Here is a 25,324-nt window from a genome sequence, read left to right as displayed (position 1 = left end):
TTCTTCATAATCGCTTGAATCTGACTCTTCAAAATACTCCTTACCAGTCCCATCTTTTGGATTAGGAACTCTCAGAGTATGACTTGCATGCACCCAGTTTTTCACACCAGCACACTTTACTGCAGTTGTCGTAGTCAGAATAACTTGTCTTGGCCTTCCCCACCTTGGAACCAAGCAATTTCTTCTTCTGTGCACTTTAATCCTCACCCAGTCCCCTGGACTCAGATCATGAGCTTGCTTCTTCTCAAGTGTTGTAGCGTCTTCTCCAACCTGGTGAAACACAGAATGAACTGCGTCAGCCAGGCCTTTACAGTAATCCAAAACCATGTCATCAGTTATTGTCATCAACTTATTGACAGGCACAAATGCATGACGCATTGCACGTCCCATCAAAATCTCATGTGGACTCAAACCAGTAGTTCTATCTGGAGTAGATCTAATAGTCATTAGCACTAGAGGCAAGACATCAGGCCATTTCATTCCAGTGGCTAAACACATCTTACCAATCCTGTTCTTGATTGTGCCATTCATCTGCTCCACAACGCCAGAAGCCTCTGGTCTGTATGCACAATGTAGCTTCTGCTGTACGCTCAATGCTTCACAAATTAAACTCATGAGCTCATTATAGAAGTGTCCACCTCTATCAGACTCAATCGTTACTGGAAACCCGTACCTAGGAATCAACTCTCTTAACAGTAACTTTGCCACTGTTATTCCATCATTTCTCCTAGTCGGATAGACCTCCACCCATCTCGAGAACAAACAGACTACCACTAGAACATACCTCAATCTGTTCACTTGGGGCATTTCAATGAAATCAATCTGCATTCTCGTAAAAGGACCACCTTCTCTGCCTATCGTTCCCAGACTCACCACTGTCTTTTTCCCAGTGTTAAATTGCTGGCAAATCAAACATCTTTGACAGATGCTTTCTGCAATCATCCTGAACTTTGCATTATACCAAGTCTGCTTAAAAGTCCTGATCATCGCATCCCTTCCCAAATGTCCCTGGCCATGATACATTCTTGCCATTGTTGACAGCATAGAGTTAGGCATGACTGGTCTACCATCTCTATAGATCCAGACATTATCACTCTCTCTTGGGGCACAACCTGCCTTGATCCAATCTTTCTTTTCTTCATTTCCTGCCTCATCCTGCAACTGTTTCACTTCATCCCACGTTTCTAGGACATTAGTAAACATCACAGAACACAAAGACATTTCCTTTTCTCGTTCCCTATTAATCGAGTGATTATTTTTAGCACAATACTGTGCAATGTCGTTTGCAAAACGATTTCCAAGTGTTACAAAATCATCTCCTTGTCCATGAGCAGCACATTTTTCAACTGCTAATTCTTTAGGCAGCTGTATCGCCTCAAGTAATTTCCCAATCACTTCAGCATTCTTTATTGGAGTCCCACTCGACGTCAAGAAACCTCTCTGTAACCAAAGCTGGCCAAAATCATGCACAACTCCAATTCCGTACTGACTATCAGTCATTACAGTCACTCTCAGATTCTCCCCAATCTCGCAAGCTTTCGTCAATGCCACCAATTCAGCAACTTGAGCAGACCTCACTCCTTTCAACGGTGAGGCTTCCATAACTTCTGAAACTTTGCACACTGCATATGCTGCACTCAGCACACCATCATCATTCCTCAGACATGATCCATCCACAAACAGCACATGGTCACTTTCGGGCAATGGAAGATCTCTTATGTCTGGTCTCAGTTTTGTACAGTACTCCAGCACATCCAAACAATTATGATCATCTTCGTTCTTCACACCCACATTTTCAGTATCCGGCAACAATGTTGCTGGATTCACATTCACACATCTCTCAAGAGTCACATTTGATGCTCCCAGAATGACTTTTCTCATATTTAGTCAGCCGACTATGTGACATATATTGAGTTCTGCTTCTCGTCAAAAGAATTGCCACATTATGAGGTACGAATACCCTTACAGGATATCCCATTATTATACCCTCACTCTGTTCCAAGCTTCTGCATGTAGCAGCTACTGCTTTCAGGCAACCTGGCAAACCCACAGCTACAGGGTCAAGTGTCGATGAGAAGTATGCAATAGGCCTTCTCAATTGTCCATGCTTCTGGATTAACACTGAAAGTGCACATCCGTTTCTCTCACTGCAGTACAACTCAAACTCTTTTTCATAGTCTGGCATTCCCAAAGCAGGGGCTTGACACATTCTGCTCTTCAACTCCTCAAATGCTGCTTTTTGTTCTCCATCCAGTTCTAATGGATCTTTCACCTCACTTTTTGTCAGCTTAATCAGTGGTCTTGCTATCAGGGAGAAGTTACTAATCCACTGACGACAATAACCCACCATCCCCAGAAAAATCCTCACTTCCCTCTGGGTCCTTGGGGCCTTCATTCCCCTGATAATTTTGATCCTGTCATCAGTCACCTTTCTCAGACCCTTTTCAATATTGTGTCCAAGATAATGCACCTCTTTCTTGCAAAATTGCAATTTGGCGGGAGATACTTTTAACCCTCCATCTGCCAGATGATTCAGTAAAGCTATAGTATCTACTTCACAAGCTTCACGTGTCTTTGACGCCACAAGTAGGTCATCAATATACTGCACTAGCACTGAGCTTTCAGGCATGATCAAACTCTCCAATGATTTTTTCAATAACTGATTGAATATCGAAGGACTCTCTGTGTACCCCTGTGGGATTCGACACCATGCTAAAATACGCTGTCCAAACCTAAATGCAAAAATCGGCTGGCTGTCATGATGCAATGGTATCGAAAAGAAAGCATGACACAAATCAATCACTGTGTACCACTCAGCATCATGTGGAATCTGATACAAAATCACTGACGGATTTGGCACAATAGGACAACATGCCACCACAATCTTGTTAACTTTTCTCAAATCCTGCACAATCCTAAACTTCCCATTCGGCTTCTTTAGCCCCATTATCGGTGAGTTACACGGGCTACTCAGTAGTTCTCTCAAAACTCCCTGCTGAATCATTTTCTCAATAATAGGAGTTATTCCTTCAATTATTTCTGGTGTCATTTTGTACTAAGGGATATTAGGATAAGTAATTCCCTCTTTCACTGAGATTTTCACAGGATCTACATTATTCATCAATCCCACATCTTCTCCAGTAAAATCCCAAACTGTCGTTTTCACTGTGTCTCTCAGCTCTTGAGGCAAATCCTCTGGATAAAACACAGCATATGTACCGACCATCTCACACTCTCTATTATCTAGAGTCATCCGGTACAAAACATCCTCATCTGGTGTTTCAAAAGCTATTCCATCCGGTGTACAGAAAATTGTACAATTCATCTTGCACAGCAGGTCCCTGCCTAACAAGTTCACTGGACTAGTGTCACAGACCACAAATCTGTGCATGTCCGAAAATTTCCCTATTCTTACCCTTACTGGTTCGGTAAGACGTGTCTTGATTTGTGTATTGGCTACACCAACTACTTGGATTGCTTCATCCGAGAGAGGAAGATTTCTAATATCTGCTGACCTGACAGTTGATCTCGTTGCTCCTGTGTCTACTAAAAAAGTAACACCTTCATTTATTTTCCCATCTACAAATGGTCCTGCCTGGTCTATTTCTAGAGTTGCACCAAGTATGCACTCTTCCTCCTCTCTTCGGCACCGTCAATAATCACCTTCAGACTCACTCCCTTCATTCTTTAACAAATACTGTTGTACCGGGTTAGAACGCCTCTGTTTGTTTACCTGCTCATCATTGTAGAATCCCGAATCCTGATTGTACTTTTGGGACCCTCTATTCTGCGGCAAGGGCGATCTTGGCTCTTGACTCTGCTGTTTAACACCCTTCTGCTGTTGCTGCTGTTGATTACACCCCTCTGTCTGCACCTGTTGATTTAATGATTAATTTTCATTATTCACTAATGGTGGATTGGTACATTCGGATCTCCAATGTCCCAGTTGGCCACAGTTGTGACAAGGGAACTTTTTCTTAGCTTCCTCAAGATTCTCCTTTCCTTTCCCTGCATATCTGGGCCTATTCCCTGAATTATTCGCCTGTTCCACTAACTGTGCTTCCTGTCTCTCCGCAACTTTCACCTGTGCCCACATTGCCTTTTCTTTCAGCTTTCTTTGCTTTGCTTCAATTTCATCACTGAAGTACTTTGCATGTCTCAGGATCTCATCTATTTTCTTACTCTGCCAGTCCACTGTATGCTCACGAATTCTCTCACTAATCTCAGGTCTCAGGCCATATACAAATCTGTATACAAAATGACTCAGATCCTTGTCACCCAGGTGTTCATCCCCACTGAACTGTTTGAAAGCCAGTATCAGCCTTTCGTAAAAAGCATGAACTGATTCTTTTGCTTCCTGATGTGTTCGACCTATCTTAACCCAGTCTGTCTCTTTTGGAGGTACTTTATTTTTCAGGAATACAATTACCTGATCATATTTTTTCATTACCTCTGGATCTGGTGCTCCTGATTTCTGATCTCTTGGATATTCCTCAGTATGCCAACTCACAACTATTTTACACTCTGCCCACAAGTCTGCTGGAACAATTATATCAAACAGACTATTCAGGTCAATCCACAGCACCTTTGACAATTTCACAAACCTGTCTACCTGCCTATACCACTCGACGGGCTTTTCTCTCAGTCGAGGGAAATCATTGGTAAATGATAAAATATCCTGTCTGGTCCATGGAACATGTACATATCCTCCTCCAGGTATTTCTCTCATAGGATAAGCATCCACTGTTTTCTCTTTTTCTCTCACAGGAAATGCTGAATAAGTCCTGTCCACTGATTCTTCCCTTTTCTTATACCACCTATCCTTCCATCTTTCTACATCACCCCATTTTCGCAATAAGGCAATCATCTCTTTAGTCTGACCTGTTCTGCCAGCACCATTTAGATTTTCAATATCCTTATCCGTGAAATCCACCCTGTAAGATTTCTGCAAAACTTTCACCTTATCCATGTCAACTCCCTGTTCACTCGCTATTGTTCTTAACCTTTCATGTGTATTCTTAACCCTCCAAGTGATGCTTTTACACATGAATAACAATTCTCCATCATGATGGTTTTTGAGTATGTCTGTAGAAATTGTCCCTGCAACAAGCTCCTCCAATTCAATGCGTAACCTGGCTACATCAATTGCCTGTGAATCTTTATCCTTCTTTTGAAGAACTTTCAACCAATCATTCAAATCTTCAGCTGTTATTTCTGTAGACTTTTTCACTGCACCCACTTTCTCTGGCATCCTTTGTGGTTCCAAAATCGGCATCCCTGAACAACTAGTATCACTAGTATCCAATCTCGAATTAGACTGCACCTCTAATCCTCCACTACAGGTGTCACGTCTTGATTGTCTCAAATCATTATTTTCTGTCCTTATTCCTGACTCTCCTGAAGGACCAGCCAAACTTGTTAATTTATTCCCTACATATGGAACCATCAAACCATTCTCACCCGTCCTCTGCTTATCAAAAATAGGCATAACCGGACCTATGGTTACAGGCACCGTAACAGCTTCCAAATTCTTCGTCAGCTCTCTAATCTTTTCAGTCAGTTCAGATGTAGTTCTGGCCAATTCTCTCGTATTCTCATCACCACATCGATTCTCTCTCTCCTTTTCTCTGAAAGAGCTACCACTTTTTAAATCAGGTGTCACAACTTCTGTCTCAATGATACGCAAAGTATCTCTTATTGGAGTAGCAACTGGTGTGCTCTCTTCTGGTTCAGGTCTATATGGAGGTGGTCTCTTGTAAATCATGTCATCCAAGACCTCATCCTCATAATCATTAACTCTATACCTTTTCACTTCTGCTTCAGGTACCCCTCTTGTTTCCTTTCTTTCATCCTTCTCTTCAATTTCCCTCATAGGATATAATCCTTCTGTCATGCTAGCATCTCGCCACCTCCTCATTCGATCATGATGAGTTTCACGATCATTTTTCCTCCCAAACATATACCTATAGTTGCCTCCAGACCTCTGTTTTTCTCGCTCATGTACTTCATCTTCCCATTCCACCAACGCCTCAAATTGTGTCGGCCTTGGTCTTGGGTCAAGACACAACATCTTTTCCCGTAAATTTCTCAACACGGCCATATTAAATGAACCATGCTCCGGGAAAGCCAAAACACCATCCTCTCTAGTGTACCTTACCCAATTGTCTAACCATATACAGGTATGATACCCATATTTCGCAGCCATGAAGGATGCAGGCGTTTTCGTTGGAGGTAACAATTCACCTTCTCTTGTTTTAATGTCCTTATCCTTGTCAAACCATCTTTTTAATTTACCAAACAAGGATTTCTTCTTTTTCTATTCTTGGTAATACATTTTAGCGTTTACCAAATCTTTTTAATCCCTTCCGTAAGGCAACTGTACAGTACAATCTTTTGTCCAATAACAGCGCGACTCACACCAACGCACCAATCCTGGAGCGTCTACGTCACCCTGTACTCCTTCCAATCCCTGCGCGGCTCACACCAACGCACCAATACCAGCGCGAACACTGTTCTGATTCACTACCCAATCAGAGCGCGGTCTCTATGACGTCAGCAGCCGCTGACTGCAGATTCTGCTCTGTCTCCTGTCACTCGTCTACCCCTCCTTTACAAAATCTCCTCAGTAGACTTCGTTTTAAATTTTCACAAAATCTATTAGTTACAACATCAAAACATCTCCATTGTCTGCTTCGCTAACCACAGAACAGTAAAGAAAATCTTTTTCACAAGAATTCCGTCTTTCCCTGAAACAGCACTCACTTCTGCTCCACTACGGAATTAATACTCTCGTTGACACAGTAGCACATCCCTCTACTCTGCCCTTCTAACATCTTGCTTGGATTAAAGTGGTAACTCTTAAAACATTTAATTTAAAAAGGAACAAAATGAGGGGGTTCATTTTTCCATAAAAAGTATGATTAGTGCTGCAGAAAGAAAAATTAGGGCACATTTTGAGTGACTTCTCAAATCCTTTTCAATTTCATTAAAACATTCTGACATGCAGACTGAAACATGCACTTTCAATACCAGCAGCAGTTTTCCCTGGTGAGCAGTAGCTTTACTACAGTGATCTAATGAGCAAAAAGAGTGCTAACATTCTGAATTTATGGCAAATGTGTGACACATTTGAATGCCTTCTTGATGGAATCAAAGGAAAAAACTGAAAGTATTTCCTACTGAGGAGACTGCAGTAAATGAGGAAATTAGGAAACTTCATAACAAATAAATTTCCCAAAATGGCCACCGGAGACAAAAGAGCCCAAATGTAGCCCAAAATCACCCAGATGTAGCCCACATATAGCCCAATGACAGAAGTGTGCAAAACACTTATTATTTTGTGGTTTTGCAGTGTTATATAGTGCAGACTTGTCAGGTATTGGAGTCCTTTACATGAGCATTGGTTACATCACACAAGAACAAATTCATTTTGGTTGTAGACATGGGGAGACTAAGTGATTTGACCAGAATCACAGAATGTCAAGCTGAAGCAGAAACTCCAACCTGGTCCCCAGTTGCAAAGTCTGCAGTTCTGGAAGTAACACCACATCCTCTCCCCTAAGTGCAACATTTAATCAAGTGGTCAACTGGATAAAAAAACATAAAGATAACAAATAATTTAAAAGTGCTTTGTCGCTATTTGAAAACTCAGAAAATATGTCCTTATTTTAGTCTTTTAGAGCACTAACCATAATTTTGATGCCAATTAGACCCTCTCATATGTGTCATTTCTAAAGGAAATGCTCTAGGTATTACAGTTTTGATTACATCAAGATGACGTCAGGTGTTCCACACTTTTGTAATAAATATAGAATGTTAGCAATCTAGTTGTTCATTAGGATACTGTTGAGAGGCAGAGGCCAGGGGCACGGACTCTGAAAATTGAAGGCAGGTAGGAGGGTGCAAAGGCAACAATTTAACCACACTGAGCAGGCAGGAAGGGCCGTGGCAGCACAACAGACTATGGAGGGCAGTGGAAAGGGGGGCAGGGGCAACAAACCAACAATACAGGACTTGCAAGAGAGGCTGTGGCAATGTAATAGACCATTGTGGGCAGAAGGAAGAGGCAATGGTAGTACAACCATACATGCCAACAGACCCGATTCAGACAGGAAACGTCCAATGTTTTTAAGCTCAAATGGGCTTTATTTGATCTGTCTCCTGTCTACAATCTCCTCTTTTTCAATGTAACTCAAAGGGGAAAATCAATACCCCAGTTTTTTTTCAAAATCTCCCTCTTACCAAGTTCAAAATGTTCGCAAGTATGGTACATTGGATCATGGAAGGAAATGGGGTAGGGACATGGACTTGGATAACAGAGGACAGGAGGGACATGGAGAGGTGCACCAAACTGACCCTGCAGGGCAGGCATCAGGGTTTGCAGCAGCACAATACACCACACAGGGCATGTGGGTCGGGAGTGCAGCACAACAATCCATAGAAAGCAAGAGGGAGGGGACAGGACCATGCACATGGACAACAGAGAACAGAGGGGCAAGAGGCAATGGTAGCTAGCTGACCATAATGGACAGACAGGAGAGAAAGCTGCAGCATAACAGACCATAAAGGGCAGGAGGGACGGATCAGGGGCATTACAATGGAACAGACAAGCCAGGAGGGAGGGAGTAGTGGTCTGCACATGTAAACAGAGGGCTGGGGGGAAGGGGGCAGGGCAGGAGCAGCAAGATAGCCATGGAGGTCAGGCAGGATGGGCACTAGAAGCAAGACACACCATGAAGAGCAACAGTGAGACTGTGATGGCATACACCCAGACCATGGAGGGAATGTGGGAGGGGGTCAGGGGCAGCTAACTGACCACACAGGGAAGGTGGGAGGGGCCATGGCAGCACAGAAGACCATGTATGGCAAGTGGTAGGGTTAGTGGCAGCACAATGGCTATGATGGGCAAGAAGGAGGGTGCAGGGGCATGCACAAAGTACGATGGAGGATAGAAGGGAGGGTCAGGACCTGTGCAGAGACAAGAAAGTTCAGGGGAAGGGGCCTCACAACAGACCGCACGGGGTAGGCAGGAGGAGCAGTTGCAGCACAACAGACCAGGGAGGGCAGAAGGGTGAGGCAGTACAATGGACCATGTGGACAGGAAGAAGAGGATAGGGGCATGGCATGTGGACAGGCAGGGTGGAGGTGGCAGGGACAGGTTACAGTCAATGACAATGCTAGGGAGGTGGGAGGGGAGTGGCAGCTCAACAGAACACTCAGAGTAGATAGGAGTGGCAGGTCCATGGAACATGGTGGGCAAAAAGGATGAAGCAGGGGCATGCACAAAGACATCGGAGGGCAGGGGGAAGGAGAATAGGGGCAGCAAGCTAAGCACAGAGTTTAAGCAGGAGGTCAATGATGGGACATAGAATTGGGCAATGGAGGGCAGGAGGAGTGGACTGGTACATCATACTAAATTGAGGGCAGTGGCAGCACTTCAGACCATGCATGGCAGGAGGGAGGAGGCTAGTCCATGGATTCACACAACAGAGGATAGGGAGGAGGGGGATGGGGCAGCAAGCTAACTGTTCAGAGAAGGCGGGTATTAGGAACTTTATTGTTTTTAAAACGTGTGTCTGTGCGAACTACTTAAAATATGAACAAGTATGCAGCATAATCTCACTTTTATTCAGGAAGAAGAGGACGTTTGTGACTGTGACTCCGGGCTCACTTGGCAGAAACACCCCCTGACCCTCCACCCCCTATCGCAAAATGTAATGCCCGTGAACAAGGTAGGTGAACACAGTGTTATATAGAACATAGTCCTGAGAGCACGATTGAAAATGAAAACTAGATATAGTGTATGGTATAAACTATGCACCACAAAGTGTGATATAAGATGAACCGGGAGTGAAATATAATATGCAATACATTGTGCGCAATGACAGATTCATTGGAGAGCGCGAGATAGCACAGGCACTAGCGCGTGCTATGCGATATGCGCCTTGGAGTTTGATATGCACAGGGCAGTGTTGTGTAACCTAACTAGTCTCTAAAGTTGTAATATAAAATATGTGCTGGGGAGTGTAACGTTGCATATGCACTGTGACAAAGATATGGATCCCAGATTGTAATATGTATGGCATAGCACTGTGCGTTATAACATAGGCATCGAGGAAGGCACGTTAGATGGGGCAATATAACCCGTGCGAAGACAAGTGTGGCATGACATATTCACGGGGTGGTGTTACAGTGCACATGGGATAGAGAGTGTCATAGCATATGCACTAGCTAGTGGAATACAACACAGAGGTGTGTGGCACTCAGCAGGCAATGGTGGGTGTAACACAGCATTGGGCTCTGCCAGGAGCGCGCTGTGACTCTCAAGTGATGTTCGTCCCCTTTCCAGAGAGTAAAATAAAAAGTATTACACATCCGGCAGTGGATGTGTGTTTTATTAATCGTGAAGGGGGTTTCTTGCATAGTTTTGGTCGAATTTTTGTCGAATCCCCTTTGAATGGCTTGGTGTGCATGTGTATTAAATGTGCCCGTCAATAGCTACCCATGTTTGTATAAATAAACGACAAGGGTGTCTACCGGGATTAGGCACGGTAGGGCATCAGACATGTCAGAGCTTCACTAGTGGTGTAAATACATTCCACGTGGATTCATTGTATGCATAGTCGCCTTTTAATGAATATCAAGCAAATCGTCATGGTGATAGGTACGTACGGTTTGTCCAGCATGTCCTAGGTGTGTCTATAAATATATATTTTTTTAAAATAATAAAAAACAGTGGCCGGCCCTGGGGATTGGGGTCAAAAAAATATAATTAGGAGACAGGCCCTGGGGGATGGGGTCATCAGGGCCTATAAATTAAAATAAGAAGGGGAACCACACAGCCCCCCTTCTTAAAAAATTAAAATAAATAAAAGACTGGCATCGTGCCGGAGGCGATGCCCCCTCCTTGCAGCACTCTGCAAACGCGCCCCCTGGCGAGTTGAAAGTTGGGGAATTAATTCTTCTTTATTACTGAGGGTCTCTGAGGGCCAACTAGCCCAACAGGCATCTCCAGTATGCGCCAGGGAGCTGCGCTGCAGGCAGGTGTTCTGAGGCCAAGCCCCTTTTTACACCTCTCTGCAACGCAGCTCTGTGGCGCTTACTGGAGGTACCTAGTGGTCTAGTTTGACCCTAGGGACCCTTAGGATTCAAGGGGACTTAATCTCTCAACTTAGAACAGCCACAGGGCGCGTTTACACATTGGTGAAGGGAGGGGACGGGGCCTGAGGTGACGTGTGCAAACACGCACTATGGCACGTTTTAAATTGGGGATATAATTTCCCTTCAATACTGAGGGCCCCTGGGGGCTAACTAGCTCACCAAGTGCTTCCAGTAAGCACCACTGAGCTGCATTGCATAGAGGTGGTCCAGGCCGTGCCACTTTTTACACCTCTCTGCAACGCAGCTCTGTGGCACTTACTGGAGGTACCTAGTGGGCTAGTTGGACCCTAGGGACCCTCAGGATTCAAATGAACTTAATCTCCCAACTAAAAACGGACACAGGGCTTGTTTACACAGTGGTGAAGGGAGGGGATGGGGCCTGAGTTAACATGTGCAAAAACGCCCTGTGGCCTGTTTTAGGAGGTAGTTTTAATCCCCCTGCCCTATTATATACTAGGGGCTTACAGAGGAGGTCATGCTAATCGCAGGGGGACCCCAACGCATAATGTTCCCTAGTGTATGTAGGTGTTTTCACTGTATTCTAAGTGTCTTTTAACATAGCACTGGCTCTAGGACTGGTTAGTCAGACTCAGTTACCACCAGTATCCGTCTGAAAAAGATGAGAGAACAGGATGATTTTGCAACAAGGCTTCTTTCTGCTCTTCTTTTTGTTCTTTCTGCACGTTATCCTTCTTCCTGCACTTTTCTTCGTCTTTGAGGACTTCTGTTGCTTCTTTCTGCACTTCTTTTTTTTCTTTCTGTGCATTTTTTCTTCTTTCTTCACATGTCCTATCTCTGTAGGCATAGTTAGAAATTAGAATTTAAAAAACCTTTGAAATTCACAGAAAAAACCATAGGTTTCAGGCACGTTATAGTTAGGAATTAGCATTTAAAAAACCTCAGAAATTCACTGAAAAAACCATAGGTTTCAGGGGTGTTATAGTAAGCTGGACTTTTCACTTGTACAAAACCATTGAAATTCCCCCGTTATAGTTAGTTCAGCTAACTATAACTCGCGCGCCCGCAATGCACTGCTGATGACGTCACATATTACATCACTCATGACATGGTCAGTGACATCACTCATGACATCACTGATGACATCTCAAATGACATCACTGATGACATCACTGATGACATCATCATTGAGTGGCAGACCTCCTCTCACCCTAATATAACCTTTGATACACACATTCAAAAAGAGAGACTACAATTTTCAAAACAATGGACATACCAATACCAGTTACAACAACCTCTTCAGTAATTCTAAGATCCACATACACATCCACTCATTCACCAACAGTCCTATACAGTCACTCATACATGTACTCACTCATCATATGTACTCATACACCTATACATCCTGTTACACAATGCCACTCATCCATAGAGTTACTCACACACATAGTCACTCATGCTAATAAAGAATCAAACATACATTTAATTGCATATACAGTTATACACACACCATCACACTTACTTCTATGGAAACTTACACATACTTAGTCTTTTAAACAATCACTTATAGAAACACATACTTATTCATACAGAAACTCTTTCAATCTCTCACTCTCACATATACTCACTTATATACACCAATAGTCACATATACTAGTTAAAAAAATATGTAGTTACTCATAAAGACACTATTGAGACAGTCATTCACTCACTAACACACCCATACACACACTCATCCACCCATACAGTCCTGCACACATGCTGTCTTCAACACATACAAACAGTGAGTCACTCATTCATGCAACTATGCACTACGTAATACCCCCCACCGAACTATGCAGACACTCAGACTGATACTCAAAAAAACAACTAATAACCTATATAGACACCCATGTAGCTACTCACCAACCCATGCAGCCACTTATACACAAAGTGAGAGACTGATACAGATATTTACATATTTAAACATTACTCACTAAGCCATGTATTCACTATGATACACTTAATCAGTCAGTTACACAATCAATTTTTCAAAAACAAATCATCCATTTAGACACTTATATACCCGTTTATTCTTCCATCGACCTTGAGATATACATATATAAAACATATTTAATTTTCAGAAAAACACACATTCACTGGATGATGTCATCAGTGATGTCATCAGTGATGTCATTTGAGATGTCATCAGTGATGTCATGAGTGATGTCACTGACCATGTCATGAGTGATGTAATATGTGACGTCATCAGTAGTGCATTGCGGGCGCGCGAGTTATAGTTAACTGAACTAACTATAACGGGGGAATTTCAATGGTTTTGTACAAGTGAAAAGTCCAGCTAACTATAACACCCCTGAAACCTATGGTTTTTTCAGTGAATTTCTGAGGTTTTTTAAATGCTAATTCCTAACTATAACGTGCCTGAAACCTATGGTTTTTTCTGTGAATATATATATGTATATAGAATGCAGCACACATGGAAAGGGGAAAAAGTGAGGAGAAATAAACATATTTCTCCTTGTTAGGCCTGTTCTGGAGGAGCATAATGCTTTGGCACCACCCCAGGTTTACGTGATTAAGTAAATCTGGGGCAGTGCCAAAATCTAATGGGTGTAGCGTTGAAGACCTACCGCAACTCCCATAGAATTCCTCCCTGGTGCAGAGTAAGACAATACAGTGACTTGGGCTGCTTTGTCGTACTCCAAATCAATGAGGCCATGAAAAGCTATGCAGAGCGGCTTTGCGCCGCCTCATAGATATGATTGAGAGGCTTGCCCCGCTGCGCGTCAATAAAAGCGTCACTCCGCTGGCGCAAGCCTCTCATAAATAAGCCCCTGAGTTATAGCTCATGTTGCCCAGTGGTCTGCGGAGTGATCAGCAAAGTAGTTCTTGTGGTCATGAAGGTTGCTTTTTTGCCTCAGGTGAGGATTGGGGGGCTGCATATATAATTTTGAGGGTCTCACTCTCCTGAGTATGTATTATCATTCTTACAGGAAGAGCCTGCTGCTATTATTTTGTGTATCAATTACATGCTTTAATCAGGAACGCAAATCATGTTATTCTGAGCCTTATATTCCTCTCATCAACGGGTCTGTGACTCCATCTATGTCTTCTGTGGAGGGATCGATTTGAGCGTACAGTCACTGTGGGTCACTCATAGGAGACTGTCTTATTTATATATTCTATTATCCTGCAATGGAAAAGCACCTTTCACAAACACTGATCGTCTCCCGGTCATCTTCTGTCCTCTCTATTGTGTCCTAATTTCATACCGAACTCCTGCTGCTCTCCTGCGCCTCACCTGTTCCTCTTCCACTTCTGGTCTACTCCTGCTCCTCTCTAAAACCCCTCCTGCTCCTCTCCTGCTCCTCACCTGTTCCTCCTCCTCTCCTGCTCTTCTCTAACACCCCTCCTGCTCCTCTCCTGCTCCTCACCTGTTCCTCCTCCTCTCCTGCTCTTCTCTAACACCCTCCTGCTCTTCTCCTGCTCCTCACCTGTTCCTCTTCCACCTCTGCTCTTCTCCTGCTCCTCTCTAACATGCCTCCTGCCCCTGGTGCTTCTTTTCTCCTCGCCTGCTCATCATCTTTGCCTCTCTTCTGTCTTCTCTTTTGTGCCCTCCATTCATGCCGCACTGCTGATCCTGTCTAACACCCCTCCTGCTTCTCCCTGACCCATCTGCTACTCTTCTTCTGCTCCTAACACCCTTCTTGCTCCTTCTGCTTCTTGCTTTCTCCTCTCCTGCTCAACATTTTGTTTTCTGCTGCTCTTCATCTGTGCCTCTATTTCTGTCATTTCTTTTGTGTCCTCCATTCATGCTGCACTCCTGTTCCTCTTCCACTGCTGATCTTCTCCTGATCCTGTCTCACACCCCTCCTCCTCCTGCTTCTCCCTCACCCATCTGCTACTCTTCTTCTGCTCCTCTCTACCACCCTTCTTGCTCCTCCTGCTTCTTGCTTTCTCCTCTTCTCCTGCTCATCATCACCTCTTCTGCTGCTCGTCTCCTGCTCATCATTGCCTCTTCTGCTGCTCTTCTCCTGCTCATCCTTGCCTCTTCTGCTGTTCTTCTTCTGTCGATCTCTTCTGTTCCTCTTTTTTGTGTCCTGTATTTGATTCATGATCCTCTTCTGCTTCTCAACTACTCTCTAACACTCCAACTGCTCCTCTTGCATCTCTTTCTCCCCACTCCTGCTCTTCTCCTGCTTGCCCTTTGCTTCTCCCTTCCTTTTCTGCACCTTCCTATCACCTCTCCTGCTTCTCTCTCTCCCATCATCTGCTCCTCTCCTGCTCTTCATCTGTGCCTCTCTCTTGTTCCTTTTCTGCTCTGTTTCTCTTGCAGGGTGGGCTTCTGGTGAGTATAAATTACTACCACACCATGTATAATCTAGAAATAATCCAGGTATGTTCCAATGTCAGGCCAGACCTAGCACATAGGATTGTGAGTCTGGATGAACAACAACATCAGGTCATTTGCGAGTGTTGTCATTTGGTGCCATTTGAAAGGCTCGATGTAGAGTTCGTCTCAGAAATGCTGTTTCAGTCGCTGATGGATCTTCCACCTCCTTCAAGCCAGCGGAGTAAACCCGCCATGTATATGCTCCGGGTGGTAGAACGGTTCAGTGAATTAGTATCGAGAGACAAAATATCGACTACACAAAATATCGACGCCAAAATATAGAAATACAGAATATCGACTCCTTATCTACAAAGAGGTAAGTACTAAAATATCGATTCCAAAAAATAGAATGTTAAAATATAGTTAGCTAAACTATCGAATTTTTTAAATGTATTAAAAATAATATAAAAATAATTAAATATTAAAAACAATTAAATAAAACATACATAATATAATATAAAAAAGCTTAAAATGTAAACATAATAAAAGTAATGTAAAAAAAGTAGAGATTTTGTTGGATAGTGAGAGCGTAAACATTACTATTTTCACTCCAGTGAGTGCAACAGTAGGGAAAGCGTTGGATAGCATAGGGGTAAAAATTACTATTCCCACTCCAGAGAGTGTAACAGTAGGGAAAACGTTGGATAGCATAGGGGTAAAAATTACTATTCCCACTCCAGTGAGTGCAACAGTAGGGAAAGCGTTGGATAGCGGGAGGGTAAAAATTACTATTCCCACTCCAGAGAGTGCAACAGTAGGGAAAGCGTTGGATAGCGGGAATGGAAAAATTACTATTCCCACTCCAGTGAGTGCAACAGTAGGGAAAGCATTGGATAGCATAGGGGTAAAAATTACTATTCCCACTCCAGAGAGTGCAACAGTAGGGAAAGCGTTGGATAGCGGGAGGATAAAAATTACTATTCCCTCTCCAGAGAGTGCAACAGTCGGAGAAAGCGTTGGATAGCGGGAATGGAAAAATTACTATTCCCACTCCAGTGAGTGCAACAGTAGGGAAAGCGTTGGATAGCGTAGGGGTAAAAATTACTATTCCCACTCAAGTGAGTGCAACAGTAGGGAAAACGTTGGATAGCGTAGGGGTAAAAATTGCTATTCCCACTCCAAAGAGTGCAGCAGTAGGAAAAGCATTGGATAGCGGGAGAGTTAAAATTACTATTCCCACTCTAGAGAGTGCAACAGTAGGGAAATAGTTGGATAGCGGGAAGGGAAACATTACTATTCCCACTCCAGTGACTCCAACAGTAGGGAAAGCATCGGATAGCGTAGGGGTAAAAATTACTATTCACACTCCAGAGAGTGCAACAGTACAGAAAGCATTGGATAGCAGGAAGAGAAAAATTGCTATTCCCACTCCAATGAGTGCAACAGTAGGGAAAGCGTTGGATAGCGTAGGGGTAAAAATTACTATTCCCACTCTAGTGAGTGCAACAGTTGGGAAAAAGTTGGATAGCGTAGGGGTACAAATTACTATTCCCACTCCAGTGAGTGCAACAGTAGGGAAAACATTGGATAGCGTAGGGGTACAAATTTCTATTCCGACTCCAAAGAGTGCAACAGTAGGGAAAGCGTTGGATAGCGGGAGGATACAATTTACTATTCCCACTCCAGAGAGTGCAACAGTAGGGAAAGCGCTGGATAGCGGGAAGGGAAAAATTACTAGACCCACTCCAGGGAGTGCAACAGTAGGGAAAGCGTTGGATAGCGGGAAGGGAAAAATTACTATTCCCACTCCAGGGAGTGCAACAGTAGGGAAAGCGTTGGATAGCGTAGGGGGAATGCAACAGTAGGGGATAACGCTGGATAGTGTAGGGGTAAAAATTACTATTCCCACTCCAAAGAGTGTAACAGTAGGGACATCGTTGGATAGCAGGAGGGTAAAAACTACTGTTCCCTCTCCAGTGAGTGCAACAGTAGGGAAAGAGTTGGATAGCGGAGGGTAAAAAATACTATTCCCACTCCTGAGAGTGCAAACGTAGGGAAAGTAATGATTTAAATTTAAAATAAGATTACATTAATTATCAATACCAATAAAAAGGTAATTAAAAATAATTACCAATTAATAACAGTTAATTACCATTGAAAAATATTAATTATGAATTAATAAAAATGAATTACCAATTAATACAAATTAATTACCAATTAATAATTAATTATCAATTATCAATATACATAAATAAAAACATTAATATTTACTTTATTACAATTAATTTACTTCCCACCCAATTCCCCTATAAACCCACAACCCACTCCCAATAGTAAAAAATACAATTAACATTATCAATTAAGCAATTAATAAAAATAATTTTGCAATTAATAAAAACTAATTAGCAATTCATACAAATTATTTACCCATTAATACTAATTAATTACCAATTAATAATTAATTATCCATTATTTATCAATACACATAAATAAAAAAAAAATTATTAACTTTATTGCAATTAAATTACTTCCCACCAAATTCCTCTACAAACCCACAACCCGCTCCTAATAATTACCAATTAATAAAAATTAATTACCAATTCGTAATTAATTATCAATCAATTAATTATCAAAACGTATAAATATAATTAATATTTAATTAACCATAATTAAATTACTTCCCACCCTATTCCCTATAAACCCACAACCCGCTACGGAATTAAATTACGCAAAAATTTTAATTACATAACATTCACTAGTTTAAATAAATAAAACATACATTACAACAATAATACATCATTTTAACACATATACTACCATACATAACACTAAAAAAAATTCGATATTATGGTAATCTATATTTTAAAATTTGATATTATGGAATTCTATATTTTTTTATATTCTATATTTTGGAAATCGATATTTTGTACCCCAATTTCGATAATCTGACCTATCTATATTTTGATGAATCGATATTCTCTCCACTCTATATTTAAACTTCGATATTCTGGGCAGTCGATATTTTGGAATCGATATTTCAGGTGTTCACCGGTAGAACAGACCAGCGGATGATGATCCCCTGGACGCAGGTGGCAGCCTGTAGATTTACAGTCCAGGGTCAGGTCTAAAGGTGGAATTACCAGCAATGGTGTACCTCAGAAGGGATATTTACTCCAATATTGACAAACCTGTCACAAGCTCCCTCATTAGAAGCTCCCCTGCCAGCACCCATGTTGTCCATGCCATGGGCTTACTCTGCTGCATGTCATAACCATCTTCTATCATTATCGAGTTGTTTACACTTCATTGAATTTCAGTGTGTGTTTTCCAATGTCATCATGTATATCAGCAGATATTATAGACATTGGTTAGGGTGATTTAACATCTCTTATTATTCGAGCTGGTGTAAGACGTGGCGGTCAGCACACACCTGATTTGATGCTGTTTGGTCCCATTGGCCATCATTGGTTATTCGTCTGCTAGCGGAAAGTTTACATCTGATTGTTTGTGTTACCGTCTCCTCTGAATCACGCCCAAAGTCATTTTCTCAATATTATTTCTGTGATATTAATTGTAATTAAACCATTTGAATCTGGGGATTGCCATTGAATATAATAGAGTGGCAGATGGCCAATGATAGCTGATATGGGCTGTTCAAATACTCAAATATATCATAATTATCAGTGTAATTGCATCATAATCAATATTGATCCAAACACTGGTGATGAAAGTGATAGCAAGGACTGATATCTATACTGACAGATGGGGTGGTCACAGACGTTTCTCGACCCCATTAAGGCAAACACCTGTAAGGGATACCCCAGTTCTGAGGAAACAAGTGAACCTCATAAGCTTGTTTTGGGATGTTGTGGCAGAAGCCAGGTTTACTCGTAACTCATAAGTATCTACAGTCCAGATCTGTGGACATAGATGCAAAAATTGGCAGTGATGTTTCCAAACCAATGCTGTGTATTAACAACAACACAAAGATTTGAGCTCCAGGTCCCCCAGAGAGTTTGATTGTAAGGAGTTGTAGACCGTAAACCACAAACTGTGTTGCCAAAATGTGGTCATAGGCTGGATTCTGGTGTTCATGTAAGTAGCACCTCTATTATGTAAAAATGAACAGATTATGAGTTTTTCTCTAGATGCCCCAACGGGAGCTGGAGATGTTCCTGCTCAGCCTCCTTTTGGACTCACACATCCAAGAGGTGACATCCTCAACCTTCCATACACAACATCTGCCAGGCTGGGGAGTAGTAGACCATGGAGGGCTTAGAAGGAATACAACCCAACACAGCTCCCTCCATAGTAACACCACAAAGACACATGAGGAGAAGCAATGTCAGATTACCAATGTAAGGCTGGCTGCACTCAATCCTTTCGTAACATTTTGTGGAACATACCACTGGGCTCAATGTCATAGATAAGGTTTTGCAACACACATCACTGCACTCATTGCAGTCATAGGGCATCTGTACAAACTGCATTAGTGTACTCATCCCTGAAGTAGGAAGGTAGGGCAAAACACTGCACTGATCCAGTCGGAGCATCTCCATGCATGCATCACTCTTCCACTCACTCTGTCCATGGACAACCTGTGCATTCTACTCTTTGTCATTCACGCTGTGTCAAAGCTGAGGTGGTGTGAGTGGTTTAAGGACATTTAATATAGATAACAAGAACAGTATCTCTAACACCAGCTGGAAGTCCTGCCTCGCAAAGTCAGTCGTTTGCACTAACCGTCACTCACTCGCGTATCAGTGTTCTCACTGAGACAGCATTCCAATGCATTAGGTAAACAGAGTAACAGTACCATATGGTTAATAGTGACAATACACAACATAACATATTTCCCTTCCCCTTTCAGAAAAAAACATTTTAGCAATATATAATGAACCAATTGACATTTGAGCAGGATGGCGAAATAGAGCTACAATGAGGACTTCGGACATAAAAAATCCTTTAACTACTCAGGTGATTTTTTGTGCCTAACAGAACATGTAACACTTCTGAGGTTTATGATGATCTGGTGATACTGCTTCTTTAATATTTCCATTGTCAGATACTGAATCAGAGCCATCCTTTTCCAAACACACGTTTCCAGATGAGAATTCTCCTTCATTAACAGCAGTGTCAGAACAAGGTCCAGAAGAAACACTCTCCAAGCTACGATCCCAGCACCTTAATCCAACTCCACACTAACTAGCGTGCACATCCTTAGGTGAACTGTCCTTATTTCTGGCCTCTTGAACATTGTTTGTGGAGAAGCCATCTCTGAAAACTTTATTTCTTACACAAACTGCTGGTGATGAAGTGGCAAAGATCTATTGTAAGATGCAATAACCAACCATCTCTGCACACACCTCCCCGAAACTGTGCTACCATCAATTTTGTATCTGTCCACACTCCTATCTCACCAAGAACCATTCTGTACTTGAATACAAACTTTACTCCCAAGAACAACCTGTGTAAAGTAAAAAACGTTGATTGAGTTTTACCAACATCAAGCAGTTTCCTAATTCTAAGAAGATTTCCCACCTGAAATGTGTGCTGACCAAGATGATGAGACTTGTAGCTCTCAAGAAATTTCTCTTGCTTTGATATAAACAACTGTCATGTCAACCACACTATCTTTAACACACCAATCTTATATGTAGGCAGGTACTAATTTAGAAATAGGGTGCTTTAAACAAATCAGTTTATACGGGCTGATACCTGCTGTAGAGTGCGGAGTAAAATGATAATTGTGTTTTTAAAAGCTGTATCAACGTTTATACCAGCAATGCATGCAAGTCTGATGGTCTCCTTCCTCCCTATTTACTCTTTCCACCATTCCTTTATTTTGTGGGTGATACAGAGCCACAGTCATTTGCTTAATTCCAGACGAGGATAAATAATACTTCATCTCATGCAACAGAAACTTAACTGTTATTATCTGAGACAAGTACCTCCAGATAACATTCAATAGTAGAAACTTCTTCAAAAACATTCATAGGGCTATGGCTAATTAATGAGAGCGCAGTACCCCCATCTCGGATGATAATATACTGAAACAAATATGTATCTATTGCTATGTGAAAATCCTTGTATGGGCCCCATAAAACTAATTGTGAGATTCTGCATGATCTTTGAAGAAACTCAACAGGTGTAAGTGGAGTACATTACTTTTTTAAACTCTAATCAACATTTTGACTCACGCAATAAGATCCCACAAACAACTCGACATTCTTGTCCATGGTGGGGCACCAGTAATGACTTTTTTAAACTCTAATCAACATTTTGACTCACGCAATAAGATCCCACAAACAGCTCCACATTCCTGTCCATGGTGAGGCACCAGTAATGACTTTTTTAAACTCTAATCAACATTTTGACTCACGCAATAAGATCCCACAAACAACTCCACAGTCTTGTCCATGGTGGGGCACCAGTAATGAATTTTTTAAACTCTAATCAACATTTTGACTCACGCAATAAGATCCCACAAACAACTCTACATTCTTGTCCATGGTGGGGCACCAGTAATGCTGATTTGACATTTTCATAGTTGATATTATACCCTGATGTCCTTCATGAGCTAAGCACATCAACTTGGAGATCACATCCATAGTAGGAACAGTTGTTTCCCATTTCACATCAAATCAAATCAAATCAAATCAAATTTAGCTTTATTCGATTTTAGTCATTTAAAATCACAAAAGCTTACATTTCCATAAAAACAAGGTAAGTAGTAAATATTTAATAAAAATACATTAAAATACAAATATCTATCATAAAGTGCAGAAGTGCTTTCAAGTAGATCAACTAACTTTCAGTGCACTACAGTCCTGCTATTAAACATTTTTTATACTTTTCCTAGCTCTCAGTGCATTTTTCAAAAAGCCAGTCATAACACATACAGGTAATACACTATCTAAAAATTGTAAGAATAAAAAAGCTGGTTTACATTGGCGCTAGCCTGCTTGTTTTAATAAGGGAGAATCCATCTTTTCCTTTCTAGTGCATACAATTTACAGAACAGGGTCACGTGAATTGTAGATTGTGGTGACACATTATCACAGGGACAAGGAGAAATCTCTCTGCTCCAATCATTTATACCTGGGTAGCTAACCAGACGATGAAAAATGTTAAACCTAAAACGAGTTAAAAGATATCTATCATATCCCTCAGTACAACATGTGAGATATGGTTGAATATCAAACGTTGTCAAGGTCAAATGATGTTGTACTACAATCTTCTTGTTCATCTCCTGGGTGACTCTAGATGGGACAGACAAGTTAATTTAAGTTCCTTCCTTGTGATCGCCCACATTTTCACTGGGGTAGAGTAAAACTCTAGATGCCCTATGTCATTCAAAATTTCTTTGACGTAATCCAACCATACAACCTTATTAACATGGTCCAGGTTCATTGTATCCTTTATTATATCTCTGTTTAGGCCTGTACTACTAGTTGTCCAGATACGGTGCCACAACAGGACAGGTTGCATTTTAATAATGTCCGTAACATAAGGGATACCCAGCTCGCTGTGGCAATTAAAAACCGAGGAGCTTGCTGGTACAGCTAAAATGAATCGTAAAAAGGCATTTTCCACACGTTGGATCATAGAAACATCGTAAAAGCCCCAAACTCCCGCTCAATAAATCGCAATACTTATGCATTTAGCTTGAAAAATTTTAAGGAGGATTTCAGGGGGCCTTTTCCCCATTTTCTTAGTGAAATTAACAAGGGCCGCAGTTGACTTCATAAATAATAGGCTCCTATTTTTTACCACTGGGCCCCAAGAACCTGTGTTTGCGAATAAAACACCCAGGTAGGAAAAAGTATTTGTAGAAGCTACCCTTTTATCCCCCATTTGGAGGCTATTACATTTACTTCTCCCTCTCCCACAGGCCATAATAAAGGTTTTTTTCGCATTTAATTTCAGACCTAGCCTGTCCATAAAACCTGTATATAAAGTAAGTGCTTTCCGCAGGCCCAATTGCGTACGGGCCATAAGTACTGCATCGTCTGCATAAAGGAGGGAGACTATTGGCCTTTTGCTGACATACGGGGGATCCTGCGCCGCTCCTTCAAGCTCTTGCTCAAGAGCGTTGGTATATAGAGTAAAAAGGAACGGCGCAAGCACACAGCCTTGTCGCACTCCCCTATCCACAGTGAATGGTGCGGTACATTCTCCATTGGAAGCGTAGCGTATCTTCGCGGTAGCCCCAGAGTATAGTTCTTTTAAAAACTGAATCAAAACCAGGTCTACCTTAAGATTTGATAAAATGCTCCACAATTTATTATGTTCCACACAGTCAAATGCGGCAGTTAGATCTACAAACGACACATAGAGTTTACCGCCCTTTGCCTGAGTGTATTTCCCAATTAAAATGTTTAAATTTAAAACTTGTTCCATTGTCCCCAGCCCTTATGTTATTTTCATCAGCCCAAGATTGTAGTTTATTCGGCGCTACTCTTCCCATAACCTTCATTAGGGAATCGAGAAGAGATATTGGGCGATAACATGCCGGGTTTTCACGGTCTCCCTTTTTAAAAATTGGAACAATTACCGACTCTGACCATGTTTTTAAAAAGCCCCTTGCGCAACTTGCTTTCAAAATCCTAGTTATCAGGGGTGTCCAGAGTAATGGGGTGGACTTAAATAAGTCAATGGGAAGCACGTCAGGCCCAGGAGCCTTACCACCTCTACTTGCGTTTAATTCCTCGGTCACTTCATCGAGGGAGATTTGCAGTTCGATGGGCAAAAAAGTGTTCAAGTTTTCTGGCAAGGGAGCTATAAAGCCAAGATTGGACTCCTCCTGTCCCACGGTGCTATAAACCTTAGAGAAAAAAATCTATCCATGTTCTTTCATCTATTGCGACCGCTATTGTCGCAACATCCTTAGTTTTAAAAAATGGTGCGTTTACTGCCCGCCAGAACATGGAGCAATCTTTACACAGTGAAGCGTCACGAAGTGCCACCCAAGCTAGATTTTTTAGCTCCTTCTTACGGGTTTTACGTGCCTCATTGTACAACTTTCTACACTCTCTAATTTCGTCTAAATCTCTCTCAATCCTATGTAGAGCCTCTTTTAAGCGTGAGTATGACTTAGTGCAATTTGTGTCGAACCACCCATTTTTCCGATCTTGATTACACCTATGTTCGATTTTAAGCGTATTTTGAACAATTAAGGTGAACTGGATGAAAGCATTCAAGATGGTGTCATGCGAGGAATCTTCCTGCAGGCAGGCTAAAATTAAGTCATAGGCCTTAAAAATGATTTGCTTATTTAGCTCGACCTGGTTGCAGCTCTCCCAACGTAAAGTATATCCATTTTGAGTAGCAAGATGGATATCCTGGGTCCCAACCAAATTGTTGCTCAGTCGCCTAATCTGAGCGTCTGGCAATACTAAGTCAATACTTAGAGGCAGATGGTCACTCAGGGCATTTAAGTGTATTTTAAAATTAACTAACCAGTTTGCATAGCAGTTTGGGACAATGATAAAATCAATAGTAGATCTAAAGCCTCTACCTACGAAGGTATAATCAAAATCCACTCTAGGGGAGCACAGTTGGTTTGCAAAGCCGAAATCATGAGAAAACAAAAGTTCATTTAATTTTTCTCCACGCTCCGTATGTTCAAAATGTATTAATGGATCATCCTCCTCAATTATTAAACCACATGCCCCTTACTCTGATTTAGAGAATAGGTTAATGTTAAAATCACCCCCCCATATTGTGATCATATCTGTATCTTTAGGAGCTCTCAATTTATCAATATCGTCACTAAGCTGACTCAGAATATCCCCCAAATAATACTTCTCTATATTATTGTAAAAATGTATCAGAGTTAGGAGACAATTCGAAACGACATGAATCAAGCCT

The sequence above is a fragment of the Triturus cristatus genome, chromosome 3_1 (genome assembly GCF_964204655.1).
Source record: "Triturus cristatus chromosome 3_1, aTriCri1.1, whole genome shotgun sequence".
Classification (NCBI taxonomy): domain Eukaryota; kingdom Metazoa; phylum Chordata; class Amphibia; order Caudata; family Salamandridae; genus Triturus; species Triturus cristatus.
The sequence above is the reverse complement of the archived record's forward strand: the minus strand, read 5'-3'. Positions refer to the sequence as shown.